This window comes from Myotis nattereri, assembly GCF_964212035.1.
Source record: "Myotis nattereri genome assembly, chromosome: X".
NCBI lineage: Eukaryota > Metazoa > Chordata > Mammalia > Chiroptera > Vespertilionidae > Myotis > Myotis nattereri.
The window spans coordinates 28,932,475-28,949,570 of record NC_138078.1 but is presented as its reverse complement, the minus strand read 5'-3'; positions in this window follow the sequence as shown (position 1 = coordinate 28,949,570).

Genomic DNA, 17,096 nt, shown 5'->3' with positions numbered 1-17,096 from the left:
AACAAAACAAACAAACAAAAAAACTCAAAATGGATAAAGGACTTAAATATAAGACGGGAAACCATAAAAATCCTACAAGACTCCATAGGCAGCAAGATAGCAGACATATGTCATAGAAATATCTTTACAGACACAGCTCCTAGGGCATTGGAGACTAAGGAGAAAATAAACAAATGGACTACATCAAAATAAAAAGCTTCTGCACAGCAAAAGAAACCATCAGCAAAACAACAAGAAAGTCCACTGCACGGGAGAACATATTTGATAATGATATTTCCGATAAGGGTTTAATCTCCTAAATTTACAGAGAACTCATACAACTTAACGAAAAGAAGATAAATGATCAAATGAAAAAAATGGGCAACGGACTTAGACGCTTATCGAATATATAAGTTCCAGAGACATATCAAAACATGCTCAAAGTCACTAATCATCTGAGAGATGCAAATCAAAAGGAATTACCATCTCACACCTGTCAGAATGGCTTTAATCAACAAATCAACAAAGAACAAATGCTGGTAAGGATGTGGAGAAAAAGGAACCCTCCTTCACTGCTGTTGGGCATGCAGACTGGTGCAGCCACTGTGGAAGACAGTATAGTGTTTCCTCAAAAAATTAAAAATGGAACTCCCATTTGACCCAGTAATCCCATTTCTAGGACTATATCCCAAGAAACCAGCAACACCAATCAGAAAGGAAATGTGCATCCCTATGTTCATAGCAGCTAATTTACAATAGCTAAGATTTGGAAACAGCCTAAGTGCCCATCAGCAGATAAATGGATTAAAAAACTGTGGCGTATCTACACAATGGAATACTATGCCGCTATAAAAAAGAAGGAACTTTTACCATTTGCAACAGCATGGATGGAACTGGAGAGCATTATACTAAGCGAAGTAAGCCAGTTGGAGAAAGATAAATATCACATGATCTCACTCATATGTGGGATATAATGATCAACATAATTTGACGGACAAGAATAGATCCAGAGATAATTGGTAGGGGAGGGGATGGGTTAGAGAGCAACCAAAGGACTTATATGCATGTATATTAGCAGAACCAATGGACACAGACACTGGGGTGGTGGGGGCTTGCCCAGGGTGGGAATGGCTAGGGGGCGGGGGGGGGGAGTCAGTTGGGGGAAAAAGGAGACATATGTAAAACTTTAGACAATAAAAAATAAAAAAATAAATTTTAAAAAACTTTCGAAAAACTGGAAAATCTTGGCTGTCACACAGAAATAAAAGTAAATACAAGCTAGAGACTTTATTTAACTCATGTGAAAACAAGCTGAGGTTTTAACTGGTTAAAAAAAAAGTCACGAAGCACAAATGTATACAGAATAAAGAATGTTGAAATGAACAGGCAAAGGGAGAGCAATCTTTTTTTTTCCCACTGAAGAATAAATACATTTATTTCAGCTTCTACCAGATAGGACAGAATTTGCATGTCTATGAGTTTCCATGCAGGGTATTGGTGGTGAAAAACTCTGCCAGAGGTCTCAGGCCTGAACTGGTTTAGAGGGAGAACTCACTAGAGGATGAGGTCCTTTGGGAACTGGTCCCCCGGGCCAGTCTAACAATTTCACTGGCGAGTGCTGGTGGTCCACAGGAAGTGGTTCACTGTATGAAAAAAAAAAAAAAAAACAACTTCCCAGAGAATGAGTACCCTCGACCTCCTATATGCTGACTGGGCAGTTTTGCATTCACCCAAATATAATAAAAAATGAGATAAAATGACAAGATGCTTAAACTTTGGGATGCCATTTACTAGTCTAAACCTTGCTTTTCTCACTTAAAATGTACTGTGAGCATCTGCCATTGTCGATGTGTATAGATCTAACTCTTCCTCTTAGTAGCTGCAAGGTATTCTGCTATACAGACACCTTATAATTTAATATTATATGCTTACTGATGTACAGTGGTGGTTTCAAACTTTTGCTAAAATTAAAAAATATGTTATATGTGAATTATATTTCAATAAAAAAGTTGCAATAGGCATTATTTCATTATATTTAAAAAAATGTATATGCATATTGAAAATTCTGGAAGGATATACACCAAAATATTTACTCTAGCTGTCTGTGGAGGTGGGCTATTTTGGAGAATGTTATTCATAACTGTACTGTTTTAATTTTTCCATACAAGCATATCATTTTTTATAATCAGGAAACACAAAAATATTTTGATATTGAAAACATGTATAACAAACTTGTAAACTGCAAGAAAGACAAAAAGATTATTAGCCATACTTGCTTGAAACCTCCCAGGGATGACTACAGGGGCAGGGTAGATACATACCAAGGGATCCCATCTTCACAAGTGGATGGTCAGCTCTTTGCTCAAACAAGGTCTAGGCCTTGAAACTTGACAGTATCTGAGACGCCTCCCCTCTGCTAACCTGATGTCACTCTCTCCCACTAAACAGTTCTGTCCCTGTGACCACTGAGGGTGAATTAAGAGGCTGTCACATCCAAAGTTTCCCAAGTGTGACAGCAGGACAGGGCTCTGTTGAGAACAGTCTGCTGTAGAGTGGGTGTCCCCATGAGTTAGGCCTCACTTAGGGTCCTTCCCATGACTAATTATAGATACTGAGATCAGTACTTCCACAGAACAATCATGTTCATCCTTAGTTCAAGGAACAGCATGTAAGGTGATATCTCAGCCTCACAGCTCTGCTCAGGGCCTCCCAGCAGCAACCGCAGGCTCAGCAGAGTTATGCTGGCTCCTGACTTATGGGATGGACGGCTTTCTCAGCCTTTGGTCAAGGTATTTACTCTGGCGACTGGTCAGACCTCGCTCAGTCCCTAGCTTCTGATACCTGATGTAACTCTGACAAAAAAGGCTTTTTTTCACTGAGACACTGAGAAGCAAAACATGAGATGGTCTTGTCATGGGTTCTTCACCTGGAAGCCTGGCATGACCTGGGACTTGTCCCTTTGTTCTGATTTTGCCCATTATCATAAAGCCTCACTTCCCAGTGAACACCATGGCAGAGTGATTAGTTGTCTCATCTGACCGTCACGGCTTGGGATCTCCCAAAGGTTCCCAGACCCCTGGGCCACCCTTTCACGTGCTGAGTTTGCCCTTCAGGCATCACTCACACCTGCCAAAGCATAGGACTCCTTCTGCCGAGTAATCTATTCAGAACCAATTCTTCACCTTGTGGGACCCAGAGTAGCAAGGGAGGGGTGGCTGCCATCCATCCCTGGGCCATGCAAGGCTGACAACAGGGGAAGCGCTGGCTAGTCCCTCAGTCTCTGAATGCTGTCCTCAGGTTGGTACAGGATGGCCATATGCTCGCTGCACTATTCCCTCAGGCACCACCTTCCAATGGAGGCGCCATCTCTCTGAGAACCCCCAACTAGAAGGGAGCAGTCACACTCTTGGCCCTGGGGTCGGTGAAAGCCCAAGAATTCCCCGCGGTGCACTCGGGATCTCCACGGGGCCTGGGACGCCTTCCTTTGCTGACATGACCCTGCCAAGCTCCTCCCAGGCCTCACATCCCTCAGATTCAGGGGCCGAAATCCTTCAGCGACACTGCAGCCCGCTGCTCCGGCCCTCAGGCTGAGGGAAGGACCCAGAGGGTGCGTCGTCCCCTAGCCCTGAGTCCTCACTCACGGGCCTTTCCATGATGACTGGGGCTCTGAAACCATTACCACCCACCCCCACTTCACCCCAACCCCCAACCCCCACACCATCTCCCCCCACTGCATGTCTGCTCGCACAGACTGGCGGCCTGCACAGAATGGTCTCGGACCCCTAGCCCTGGGTCCTCACACACGGGCCTTTCCATGACGACTGGGGCTCTGAAACCATTACCACCCCCCCCACCCCCCACACCGTCTCCCCCCTCTGCATGTCCGCTCGCACAGACTGGCCGATCGCACAAAATGGAGGCCCGCACAGAATGGTCGCGGTTCCTCACGCACGGGCCTTTTCATGGTGACTGGGGCTCTGAAACCATTAACATCCACCCCCACCCTATCTCCCCCCACTGCATGTCCGCTCGCACAAAATGGCCGTGGTCCCCTAGCCCTAGGTCCTCACACACGGGCCTTTCCATGACGACTGGGGCTCTGAAACCATTACCACCCACCCCCACCCCCCACACCGTCTCCCCCCTCTGCATGTCCGCTCGCACAGACTGGCCGATCGTACAAAATGGCTGCCCGCACAGAATGGTCGTGGTTCCTCACTCATGGCCTTTTCATGGTGACTGGGGCTCTGAAACCATTAACATCCAACCCCCACACCATCTCCCCCCACTGCATGTCCGCTCGCACAGACTGGCATGATCACACAAAATGGCGGTGCTCACAGAATGGCAGTGGTCCCCTAGCCCTGGGTACTCACTCACGGCCTTTCCATGATAACTGGGGCTCTAAAACCGTTAACACCCACCCCCACACCACTTCCTATTTCATGTGGGCTCACACAAAATGGACCTGTTCCCCTAGTTCTAGGGCCTAGGTCCTCAATCACAGGCCTTTCCATAACTGGGGCTCTGAAACCATTAACACCCACCCCCACACCAACTCCCCCTACTGCACGTCAGCTCCCACAGAATGGCGGACAAACGAAATGGCTGCCGCTAGCCCTAGGACCTCACTCACGGGCCTTTCCATGACGACCGGGGCTCTGAAACCATTACCACGCACCCCATTTCATCCCAACACCCAACCCCCACACCATCTCCCCCCTCTGCGTGTCCGCTCACACAGAATGGCGGCCCGTATAAAACGGCGGCCGCACAGAATGGTCTCGGTCCCCTAGCCCTGGGTCCTCCCTCACGGGCCTTCCCATGACGACCGGGGCTCTGAAACCTTTACCACGCACCCCCACTTCACCCCCACCCTCCACACCGTGCCCCCCAGTCTCCCCCCACTGCATGTCCGCTCACACAGAAAGGCCCACACAGAATGGTCGCCGTCCCCTCAGCCCGTTGCGCAGGAGGCAGTGTGGGCCAGGCCACCTCACACCCCACGCGGGTCGCCAAAGGAAGGGTGGGGCTGCTACCGGGTGGGGCTCCCTCTTTTCTCTGTGACTCCTCGTGGAAAGTCTCACCTGGCGCCCCGCAGCCCAGCCGGAGACCCCTCAGCAGTGGAGAGCCCAAGCGCCGTGCCGCAAGTGACAAGTGGAAGCCCTCTCACCCCCGAGTCTGAGGCGGAAGTCCAGGGGCGGTACATCCGGCTAGTGGTTAGCACCCCTGAGTGGCTGGGGTCCCCGCAGGGGCGGGCTTTGCGCACCCCCTCCCCACTTCCAGCGGAGCTTCTGAACGCAGTGGTTGCTGGTCCTGCTCACGGTCCTCGCGTGAGGTCTCTCAGGCCCCGGAACCCCTCCCGCTGCGGAGCCCGCTCATGGCCCTCGTGCCCATGTCCTCGGGCCCCGGAGAGCCTGCGGAGTAACTGAGGGGGTCGCACCCCTCGTGCCCATGTCCTCGGGCCCCGGAGAGCCTGCGGAGTAACTGAGGGGGTCGTACCCCTCGTGCCCATGTCCTCGGGCCCCGGAGAGCCTGCGGAGTAACTGAGGGGGTCGCACCCCTCGTGCCCATGTCCTCGGGCCCCGGAGAGCCTGCGGAGTAACTGAGGGGGTCGCACCCCTCGTGCCCATGTCCTCGGGCCCCGGAGAGCCTGCGGAGTAACTGAGGGGGTCGCACCCCTCGTGCCCATGTCCTCGGGCCCCGGAGAGCCTGCGGAGTAACTGAGGGGGTCGCACCCCTCGTGCCCATGTCCTCGGGCCCCGGAGAGCCTGCGGAGTAACTGAGGGGGTCGCACCCCTCGTGCCCATGTCCTCGGGCCCCGGAGAGCCTGCGGAGTAACTGAGGGGGTCGTACCCCTCATGCCCATGTCCTCGGGCCCCGGAGAGCCTGCGGAGTAACTGAGGGGGTCGCACCCCTCATGCCCATGTCCTCGGGCCCCGGAGAGCCTGCGGAGTAACTGAGGGGGTCGTACCCCTCATGCCCATGTCCTCGGGCCCCGGAGAGCCTGCGGAGTAACTGAGGGGTCGCCACAGACCATTGCTCTGCAGGGCCTTTTGGGGTGAAAGCCGGCGCTGGCCTCTCTCTGTGTGACCCCACCCCCACCCCGCCTGTATTCTCTGGCGGCCCGCGGACCTCACTCCCGGGGCTCCGCTTGGGCTCCTTTCTCAGGACCCAAGGCTTCCTGGGAAACGCCACATCCCAGCGAACCCTGGGTGCGCACGCTGACTCTCCGCAACTTGCAGGGCTTGGACCAAGTCCTGTCCCGGCCTCCGTGTCAAAGACGAAGGCAGAGCACATGGCGGGTGGGGCAGCAGGGCAGCTGCTGGAGAAAAATCACGCTGACCTATTCCTTCTCTTCAACAGTCAGACTTTGTCTCATATAATTTATTCTATAAAAAAATTAGTTTGTACCCCTGCCTGGTGTTGCTCAGTTGACTTGGTTGGAGTGTTGTCTGTACACCAAAACTTAAGGTTCAATTCCCAGTCTGAGTGCCTACCTAGGTTATGTTTAGATCCCTGGTTGGGGCAGGTACTGTAGACAATGAACTCTTTTTCTGTCTGTGTGTCTTTCTCTTCTTTCTCCCTTCTCTCTCTCTAAAATCAATAAACATATCCTTGGGTGAGAATAAAAAAAATTACTTTGCAACTGGGAGGGACTGAGGTGAATGATTTTGAAAGTTGCTGATTTTTTAGGTTATTTGATATTGCAATATGCAGAAATCATATACAGATGATGAATATTATCTCTCTTTACATTTCATACTTCTTTTTTTATTTTGCTGCTCCTATCATTGTTCTGGTTATGTTTTTGTATCTGGCTTTGAACAGTGGAGTGGTCTTGGTTCAAGTATTTTCTTTTGGTCTCATCTATCAGATCTGTATCAAGGAGACTTAGCTTGTGAAACTGCAGTAATTTTATACCTTTTTTGTGTGATTAGGAAAATATTACCTATGATGTTGATTAGTTTTTGCCTGATCATATGATGTGACTGGTTTTCAAACCTGATCTGATCTATGAGCTTTTGGACTTGTTATTCATGTTGTTAAGTTTCCATTAGAATTTTTTATTTCTAATGGTTTGTCTTTGAAATTTATATTTTTCTAAAAAATATAATTTCACTTGGGTATTCAAATTTAGAGGTATTATATTTATAATCAACCATTTGCATTGAATTTTAAGCATATACTATAGTACACAAAACAATACAATGAAGCCTGTTTACCTGGCACTCAGCAAAAACAATCATCAATAGGTATAAGTAGAAGCCTGGTCAGATTAGTATTTTTTTTTTCAATATATTTGCTCTTTGGCAAGATCACTATAGAGGTGATATGTAGTTTCCATTAGGAGGGATGTAATGTCTGTGTGTCTTCCTTTTTGGTAATCCTGGCACTCTGATATTTATGGCCATTATCAAGCTGCATTAAGGGCTATAGAATGCTAAATCTCTTATTCTGTCACTTCTTTTTAACTTATTACCTGAAATTCTTCTATAGGGGGATATCTCTTCTTGTCTCCTATTTGTTTATCTTGTGGTATTTTTATAACCTATTTCAAGTGTTCCTTTATAATAGTTAAATCTCTGCTGTACTTATATTTTACTAGAAGCCTGATGCACAAAATTAGTGTAAGAGTAGACCTTCCTTCCCCTGGCTGCCGGCACCAGCTTCCCTCTGGCACCCGGGACCAGGGCCTCCCTCCAGCTGCCGGTAGGCACCCGGGATCCAGGACCCAGCCCTCCCTCTGGCTGCCAGCAGGCACCTGGGACCCGGGCTTCCCTTGCAGCCCCAGCTTCATCCAGAAAGATGGAAGGATGTCCGGTCTAAGTAGCATATGAGGCTTTTATTATTGTAGATACAAAATTATTTAACTAACTAGAGGCCTGGTGCACAGATTCATGCACCAGTAGGGTCCCTTGGTGTGGCCTGCAGGGATTGGGCCGAAACCAGCAGTCCAATGCTACCTGCCTCTCCTGCTCATCCGGGCCTGCTGCTCCTGCCATGGGCTTGCAGCTAGTCAGTCCCGATCAGGAGAGGCTTGCACCACCACAGCGGCACTTGCCAGCCGTGAACCCTGTGTCTGGCGCCCATGAGCTCAGTGGCACTCCTGCAGTGGGAGCACACTGACCACCAGGGGCCAGCTCCTGCTTCGAGTGTCTGCCCCCTGGTGGTCAGTGCATGTCATAGCGACCCGTCGTTCGGTCACTTGGTCGCTTAGGCTTTTATATATATAGATACCATATGTTACTTTTGTCATTGACAATACTTATGTTGTCTGTGATATAGATCTTACATAACAATACATAGCATAAAGAATCTTCACATATCCTACTAACCATAGAGCAACCGTGGGCAAACTACGGCCCGCAGACTGGATCCGGCCCGTTTGAAATGAATAAAACTAAAAATAAAAAACACCGTACCCTTTTATGTAATGATGTTTACTTTGATTTTATATTAGTTCACACAAACACTCCATCCATGCTTTTGTTCCGGCCCTCCGGTCCAGTTTAAGAACCCATTGTGGCCCTCGAGTCAAAAAGTTTGCCCACCCCTGCCATAGAGCCAGCAATACTGATCATTAAGGACATCAGTTGATCTGGAAGGGAAAGAGTGAAAAAGTCTGGGGATATTTATCATGTCAGTAATAGGGCTTCAGAGCACAGGAGCAAGAGAAAAAAAGAAACGGTAGCTCTTTCCCCCAATGTCCCACAGGTAGTTTTCCCTCTTGGGCCTTTACTTTCAAAAAGTGGCAACTGGGGCTTGTTGCTGGATTGAGAGAATGCTACATCATCTCCCCATGCTGTCTCAGTGCCTCCAAGAGTTGTACCCTGGACTGGACTGTTCTAGAGAAGAGACACCAGGAAATATGTTGATTGCAGACACACTGAGAACCAAGAAGACATATTGACTTAAATGTGTTTTCTTGTCAGGCTGTCCAGGTATGGTAGGAAGAGAGTCTTACCTATTTTTCTGCTGGGAAAAGTGTTCCTGCTGGGAGTGAAGAAATTGGGGAGTGGAATTCTCTCTCATTTTTTGACCAAGTAAAGTGTCCTGCAGATTCTGTTGTTTAGTGTAGAGACCCTATTATAGACACCCCTGATGAGGGTTCAGTGTATTTAATGGCAAAGGGACAGTTCTTTCTACTTGCTGAGGTTAAGGAGAGTCTGAGTGGGAAGAGGGCAGAAATCCAGAGAATATATAGAAATCCAGAGAATATATACCAACTGGGGCACAATACTTTTCTCTCTTTGGACCTCTGAAATAAAAGAAACAAATTATCTGACCCAACACACCCAAGATATAATAGTGGGACAGACATAGGAAAATAGCTATAGGGATTGCTGTTTTACTATAACGGGAAAAATGAAAGGTATAAAGCAGTTCCTGAACCACATCATTATGATATCCTGTTGGGCAAATATCATGAATTCCTCAATTACATTTCTAATACTCGCAAAGAGTTTTCCAAAGGCCATTCTCTGTGTTCTTGGTACCTCCTTTGGAGTTATCCTTCTTTTGTTATGGAAGGTAGCATGTGTTTGCAACTGAGTATGCAAAGCAATTACTTTGGAAACTCATCAAATGCATTGAGATGGCCCCAAACACCTACCGTGGGTCTATTAGTCAAATGTTCCTATCTAGTTTATGGAGGATTGGAGAGTAAATGCTAAGACCCATTTTGCAATCCTGGATTGCAAAAAGTGATCTGGCCTCTGTCGAATACTCCAATACCTTTGATTTGCCCACTCGATAGCTAAATTTAAACTTTATTCTTACTGAACTAAATACAGTTTTCTGAATGCACAAAAGGCCATGCCTAGGGACATTTATAGCTGGCTGTCCTCACTTGGACTCATGTCTGCTCACTCCTTTTTATTTTTCCCTTTGGTTTACCATGCTATCTCACTCCCAACTGTAGACACAAAAATCTGAGCATTGCAAGCAATAGCACAGTGTCTTCCAAAGAGCAGATGCTCAATATTTGGAAATGAGCTTGGTATCTAATTTATTAAGAATTAATTTCTCCTACATTCTTTATAGCTAAGCACATACATGTACATGTTTTTCATTTTATGAAAGGACACTGAAAAATTACTAGGAAAGCCACGAATTTACCATTTTAATTTCTTTATATCAATTTCTTGATCCAAAGAATTTTATTACTGAGTTCTTTCAAATTAAAAAAAAAAAATGGATCGAAATGCCACATTGTCTTGTTCTGGATTGCAAACAATGTTTTACAGAGTACCAAAACTCTTACTCTCAAAATTGATATTAAGCATATACAATGAATAACCAAAATCATTCATAATGTATATTCTAAATTTGTCTAACCTTCCATTAAAATAAATGCATTTGAAAACTAATGCAAAAGAAAGAAGAATGGAAGAAAGGAATAGATGGAGGGAGAAAGAAAGGAAGGAAGAAAATGGCAAGGGAAGGAGAGAAGGAGGAATGCGGGAGAAAAAAGGGGGAAGGTCATGCCTGTTCTGTGGTTCCTAAAATAGTTGTAGTCAAACTGATGATCAGCCCTTAGAACTTGTCTATGACAAGAGAACAGCCCAAGCCTTTCACCAGACTTGTGTTTTAAACGGAAAAATACCACTAAAGACCAAAAGGATAGTAACAGGATTCAGCTGGTGATCTAGAGATACCACTCTCATGAAGGGAAAAACACTCCACTCTACTGTTCATTCCCACCTACATGGCTATAGGAAGGAAAATAGGGGAGGAACTCAGAGAGAAACCCAAGATAGAGTGAGTTTACTTAAAAGGGACTGTTCTGAACTAGAATAAAATTGGTATATGCTTGATTGGAAAGTTTACTGTTTGTTATAGCTATATAGCAGAAAGAAGTTTATACCAATTGTGGTAAATTAAGACAAATTATTTCATAACTTATTTATTTATTTATTTATTTATTTTTAGAGAAAGAGAGAAACATCAAATTGAGGTTCCACTTATTGATGCATTCATTGGTTAATTCTTGTATGTGCACTGACTCAGAATGGAACCTGCAACCTTGGCATACCAGATGATGTTCTAAACAACTGTGCTATCTGGCCAGGGCCTCATAATTCATTTTTAATGTTAAAATACAGATCCAACTGTATATTCATAACACTTTCATATCTATATAATGCTTTATTAATTACTAGAGGCCTGTTGCACAAAGAGATTCATGCAATAGGCCTTCCTTTCCTCTGGCTGCTGGCACCAGTTTTCCTCTGGCACCCGGGACCCAGGCCTTCACTCTGGCCGGGCTCCGGCCCCTGGACCTTCCCTGCTCTGGCCCCATGGCCATCAGGCTTTGCTCCACTGCTTGGAGCCTATGTATGCAAATTAACTGCCATCTTTGTTAGGTTAATTTGCATACTCTCCTGATTGGCTGGTTAGTGTAGCGAAGGTACAGTCAAATTACATCTTTGTCTATTATTAGGTAAGATTTGATCTTTGATAAAAGTTCTGCCAAGAAACTCTAAGACAAATCATTTTCTTTTTGCTATTATATGATTCAAATTATACACCCCCACACACTCCCCCACACACATATGTATATGGCCAAGCATGCAATTATAGTGTAACTTACATAAATAAAATGTCTAGCCTTAGCTGGTTTGGCTCAGTGGATAGTGTTGACCTCTAGACAGAAGGGTCCCGGTTTTGATTTTTGTCAAGGGGATGTGCCCGGGTTGCAAGCTTGATCCCCAGTAGGGGGAGTGCAGGAGGCAGCTGATCAATCATTCTTTCTCATCATTAATGTTTCTCTCCCTCTCCATTCCTCTCTGAAATCAATAAAAATAAAAAAATAAAATGTCTACTGTCAAGAGGATAAGGAAGGAACTGGCACTAGTGCCCAATGCTTGTTTTTATAAATAAAGTCATATTGGAAGGTAGCCATGAACATCTGTATAAGTACAGTTTATGGCTGCTTTTGCACTATAACGACAGAGTTGAATAGTTGTTACACAGACCATTTGTGCTTCAAACCCCAAAATATTTACTATCTATCCCATTACAGATAAAGTTTGTTGAGCCCTGGCAGGAAGACTCCATCATTGCAGATATTTAACATATTTTTTACTGTATTGCAACACCAACAATCTGTTTCTAGAGCTTCTATTTGTTGGGACTTTAAATCAGATTTATGTTAAGAGAGTTTAGAAGCACATTGAGTATCTGAATAATTATATGTAAAGGCTTAAATGAATGATATAAATCAGATAACTTGAAACCACTGAGATTAGACAAGCTACAGAAAGAAGAAAGTCAGGTTTTCTTGTTTCCCCAAATGTCCTGGAATACTGGTGTTTTTCTGTGCTTCTCTGCTAAGACACATACTGCTGTTATTGAACACAATATGCAGTAGAATATTAATATCCACGATTACCCTAGCCATTGCTTAAATTATCCACTTGGGTGCAGAGAGGAAAATTAAAAAATACCCAGTGATGAAAGTTTGACCAAGAAAAAAGAATAACTCAGTGAACATGTGCAGTTTTAGAAAACAACTAACATTTTTAGCTCATCTTAATTGCAGAATCTTGTAAAAGACAGGCAATGAAATCATTAAGACTTTAATTTCAATGTTTCTAAAAGATAAAACAAGCAGAGGTAAAGAGACAAAATCTGGTTTGCACACTTAGCAGAGCTTCAGGATGTTCAAGCTTACTGGAAATCAACAGAGCTTTCCATAGACACAGGCTGCAAGGAATCATAGAGCCATGCTGGGTTAATAAAACATTCTGATTTTATATCTTCTGCCTTCAGTTTTGCTATTCTGACCTTTAGTCAAGGGAGTCTAATATTAAAGTAAAAATCAAATAAATAATGCTTACCCTTTGAAAATTAAAAATAGAACAACTGAAAACCAAGAAAGAAAATATCAGAATATGATATACTAGAGGCCCGGTGCATGAAATTTGTGTGGGGGGTGGGTAGCCTCAGCCCAGCCTGCACCCTCTTCAATCAGGGATATCCTTCTCACAGTCCAGGACCACTGGCTCCTAACTGCCTCTGCCTGACAGCCTGATTGCCTCCAACTACCCCCCTGCCAGCCTGATCACCCCCAACTACCCTCCCTGCTGGCCTGGTTGCCCCTCACTGCTCCCCCCCCATCCTGGTTGCCCCCTCACTGCCGCCCCCTGCCTGCCTGGTCACCCCATGCAGCCTGCTGTTCAGTCATTTGGTCGTCCCTCATTAACCCCCCTGCCAGCCTGGCCACCCCATGTAGCCTGCTGTTCAGTCATTACTGTAAGGGCATCCTGGCCAATTTGCATATTACCCTTTTATTAGTATAGATGACACCAAATAGAACACCAAATTTCCACATTTGCTGTTTGCTGCTGTTTGCATCATTTAAAAAAAAATTTGTGAAGTAACATTAGTTAATAACATTATATAAATTTCAGATGTGCAACAGTGTAATTTATTATCTGCATACTCTATTGCATGCTCACCATCCTGATTCTAGTGTCTTTCTGTTACCATATGTTTGACCCCCTGCACTCAATTCACCCTGCTCCCACCCATTCCTTTTTTTCTGATATGCAGTAATGCAATCTCATATAGATATTCTGGTAGCATAATGAGTATGATATGTGCACTTGGATGTCTCAGCCAAATTAATTTAAAGATTCAAAATCTGAACAGAACAATTCTAGCCTAAAGATTTTTGAAATGCAGATCTCTTTACATGAATCTAAACTAGAAACAGATGAAGCAGATAATAGTCCATAGCCATTTCCCTCAGTTCAGAAAAGAGACATGATCAGCAATAGTTACAGCAACCTAGAAAAACAAACCCTGAAGTTTTATTTTTAAAAATTTCCTTAGATGTCTGCACTTACATGATATATCATGTATTTTCAAAACTTCATTCAATAAACACTTTGCAATGAACTGGAATTTTTGTTTGAAAAGGATGCTAACTACATGAATCAAATAAAAGAAGAAGACAGAAATGATTCAAGGATGAAAGGGGCAGGAAAAAACAATCACAAAGGTTAGAGCAATATATTGAAAAGGTTGACCGAGGCTGGAACCAGCAGTTGAAAGGATGAGTTATTGATTGAAGCCAAGCTTTAGACAAATCCTTGGAGATTTGTTACAACTTGGAAGAAGATGCTCACAATGAAATCAAGAACCAGTACTCAACTGGTCCACAAAAGATTTGAGTTGATTACTTACTTGTTTGATTTATTTTGTTTGGTAAATAATTTTACTTGCAACTTCTAGACTAAGATTTTCTAAAGCTACTAAGATTCAGAACTGATCATCACCATGCTAATCTAGCTCTCCTTTAGTTTCTAAAAGAAACTAATCTCATCTATATTTTCTCTTCTATATGAGGATTAGTGTTTTATTTCTTTTACTTTTTGGACAATCAAGAATATTTCACAAATATTTGGTTGAGATCATGTATTAGTCAGATATCTGTTAATCTCAAAATAACTATTCTAAAAGTAAATTACACATTTTTAGAAAAGACATGTTAGTCACCCAAAGGCACTGATTGGTCTCAGGAGTCCTGTATTCTATTTGATTCCACTGCATGTCAGATGACAGTTTTCAGAGCTCTTTGGTATTCTTCAAGATACAAAGTCCATTCCTTCATTGACTTTCTTCCCCATTAAGACTTAAAGTAAAAATGAGTAGCAATAACATTAAAATGCTTTCTAAAATTTCCATGGGCATTAAGAGTTAAAATTGCTAGGCAAACTATAGGTAGCTTTGAAATGCCATGAAGACAAGCTGAATCCAGATATCCTGTGTTCAGATCTCTGCTCAACTTCTTATGATCTGACCTATCTCATCTTGATTTCTCTGTCTCAGTTTCATGATCCATAAATGAGGTTGAAAACAATACCTCCACTATAGTATGTGGTGAGAATGTATGGTGTGTGGCACACTAAAAAAATTAACCATTGTTGTTTTAAAGAATTATTATTCAGGCATACTGTACAGGTAAAATGGAATGAAAAATTACATCATGTGCAAAATAATACCCACTACATCTTTGTATTCATGTTAATAAAAAGTAGAGTAATAAAAACCAAGTCAGATACCTGAAATTTGGTATTGACCTTATACCTATCTTTTAAATCTGGGTAGATTGCCATAGCCAGTTTGGCTCAGTGGATAGAACTGTGGACTGAAGGGTCCCGGTTTCGATTCCGGTCAAGGGCACATACCTCGGTTGCAGGCTCTTCCCGGCCTGGGCCCTGGTCAGCAGGCAACCAAATGATGTGTTTCTCTCACGGTGATATTTCTCCCTGTCTTTCTCTCTCTCTTCCACTCTCTCTAAAAATCAATGGAAAAATATCCTCAGGTGAGGATTAACAAAAAAAAATCTGGACAGATTATGCTTAATTCAAGCAATTTTGTGATTTAAATACTTATTGAAATTTAATTAATTTGACTTGGTCTAAGCATACACTCAGATCTTAGCATAGTGGAAGTTGATTAAAGCTTGATGAACAACCTTTCTGAGTACAGAAGGAAGAAACTGAACAGATACTTCTATGATGAAGTGAGGAAGTATGATCAGCTGTGCAAATGTGGAAAGAAGCAAAAGAGAAAAATCAATATTTTTGTTTGAATCAGCATATTTGTGTAGTGGGTATAGGCAGGGTTGATATTCATGTGATTAATGTCTTGCCTTGTACACATTTTTCATTTTCAGCATGCCTGCTCGATAAATATTCCTAGAGCAGCTTTTGGCAAATGGTGTTTAGTGGTACTCACAGTACATTAACCACATGGAATTACTGGGTGTATAAAAGGAAGTCAGGATTATTTTTCAAGCTGTTTTAGAATCCCCAATATTAGAAACATACCTTTTATTTGAAGCTCATAGTGTATTGTCTATCTCATGGTACACATAAAAGCACTGTGTAACTAAATTTTGGGCTTGATAAAGTCAGAAGAAATAAACTGATTCTAAACACAAATGTAAAACATGCTTTTTTATTGTGCAATGAACTTTTACTTATCCTCCTATCACATATGCATTCAGGGCGTGAATATGATTAGTTGAAATACTTTGAGACTGTATGATATTAGATTAAGGTGCCATTTTAGGAATTGTGAAAGAAGCCAGAAACTCAATAAGAACATAATGAGAGCTAAAGTATTTGCTGTAATAAAAATGCTGCAATGGGCATAATATAATATTTAATATCAACATTTGCAAAATGAGTGATAAATGTTTGAAAACTCAATTATATTTTTTTCTAATGCATTTTTCCAGATAACTTTCCAAAAAATGAAATTTCAATTTAGCAGTGTAATGCAATCTTTGTAAAACATAGCACTTGATACTCAATAAACTTTGATAATTATTATGAAATATAAAGAAAAATTAAACTTTATTTTTATAGCAGCATTAGCTTGATTATATATATATATATAATTAAGTATACCTACCATCCATTAGGTGTGTAAATTAATTTCACTATTGGCTCTATCATAAAAATATTGAAAAGCAAGCAAGAAAAAATTACATTCCATATACTCTTGCAACTTAACAAATATGAAAAAAATTTCTCAATGTGTGGGTCTTTCTCTATCTTTATCTCTGTTTTTCAGTCTATACTTATATATAGGGGCCCATCTATTTCATTGGAAAGCTCAATTACTACATAAACTCATATTTTATTCTAGTTCTACCACTTACTAGCCATGTGGTTTAAGTAGTTTTGCCTCTCTGGCCTCAAGGCCTTCTTCTATAACTATATATGAGAGGACACTAGTGAGGATTAATTGAGGTAGTATAGTACCACTAATAATTCAGTTAAAAATCATTTATTTTTGCCAAAAATTTATATAAACTCACTGGAATTATATCTTCCATGGTTTCAAGGAAAGAAATATAAATACCATTGGCAAGAAATTAACTGCAACAAGCTATTGGATTAGTGAAATGGGATATATTTAAGATGTTAAATGCAGGAAATTTTTGAATCTTTAAAAATATTTCCTAGAAAACCCCACAAACAACCACAAGTGTTGAGAAGTGATGTCAACAAGATGGTAGAGTAGGAAATCCTAGACTCTCATTCCTCTCGCACCAAATCAGCAACACGTAATAAACAAATTATCTTTGTGAG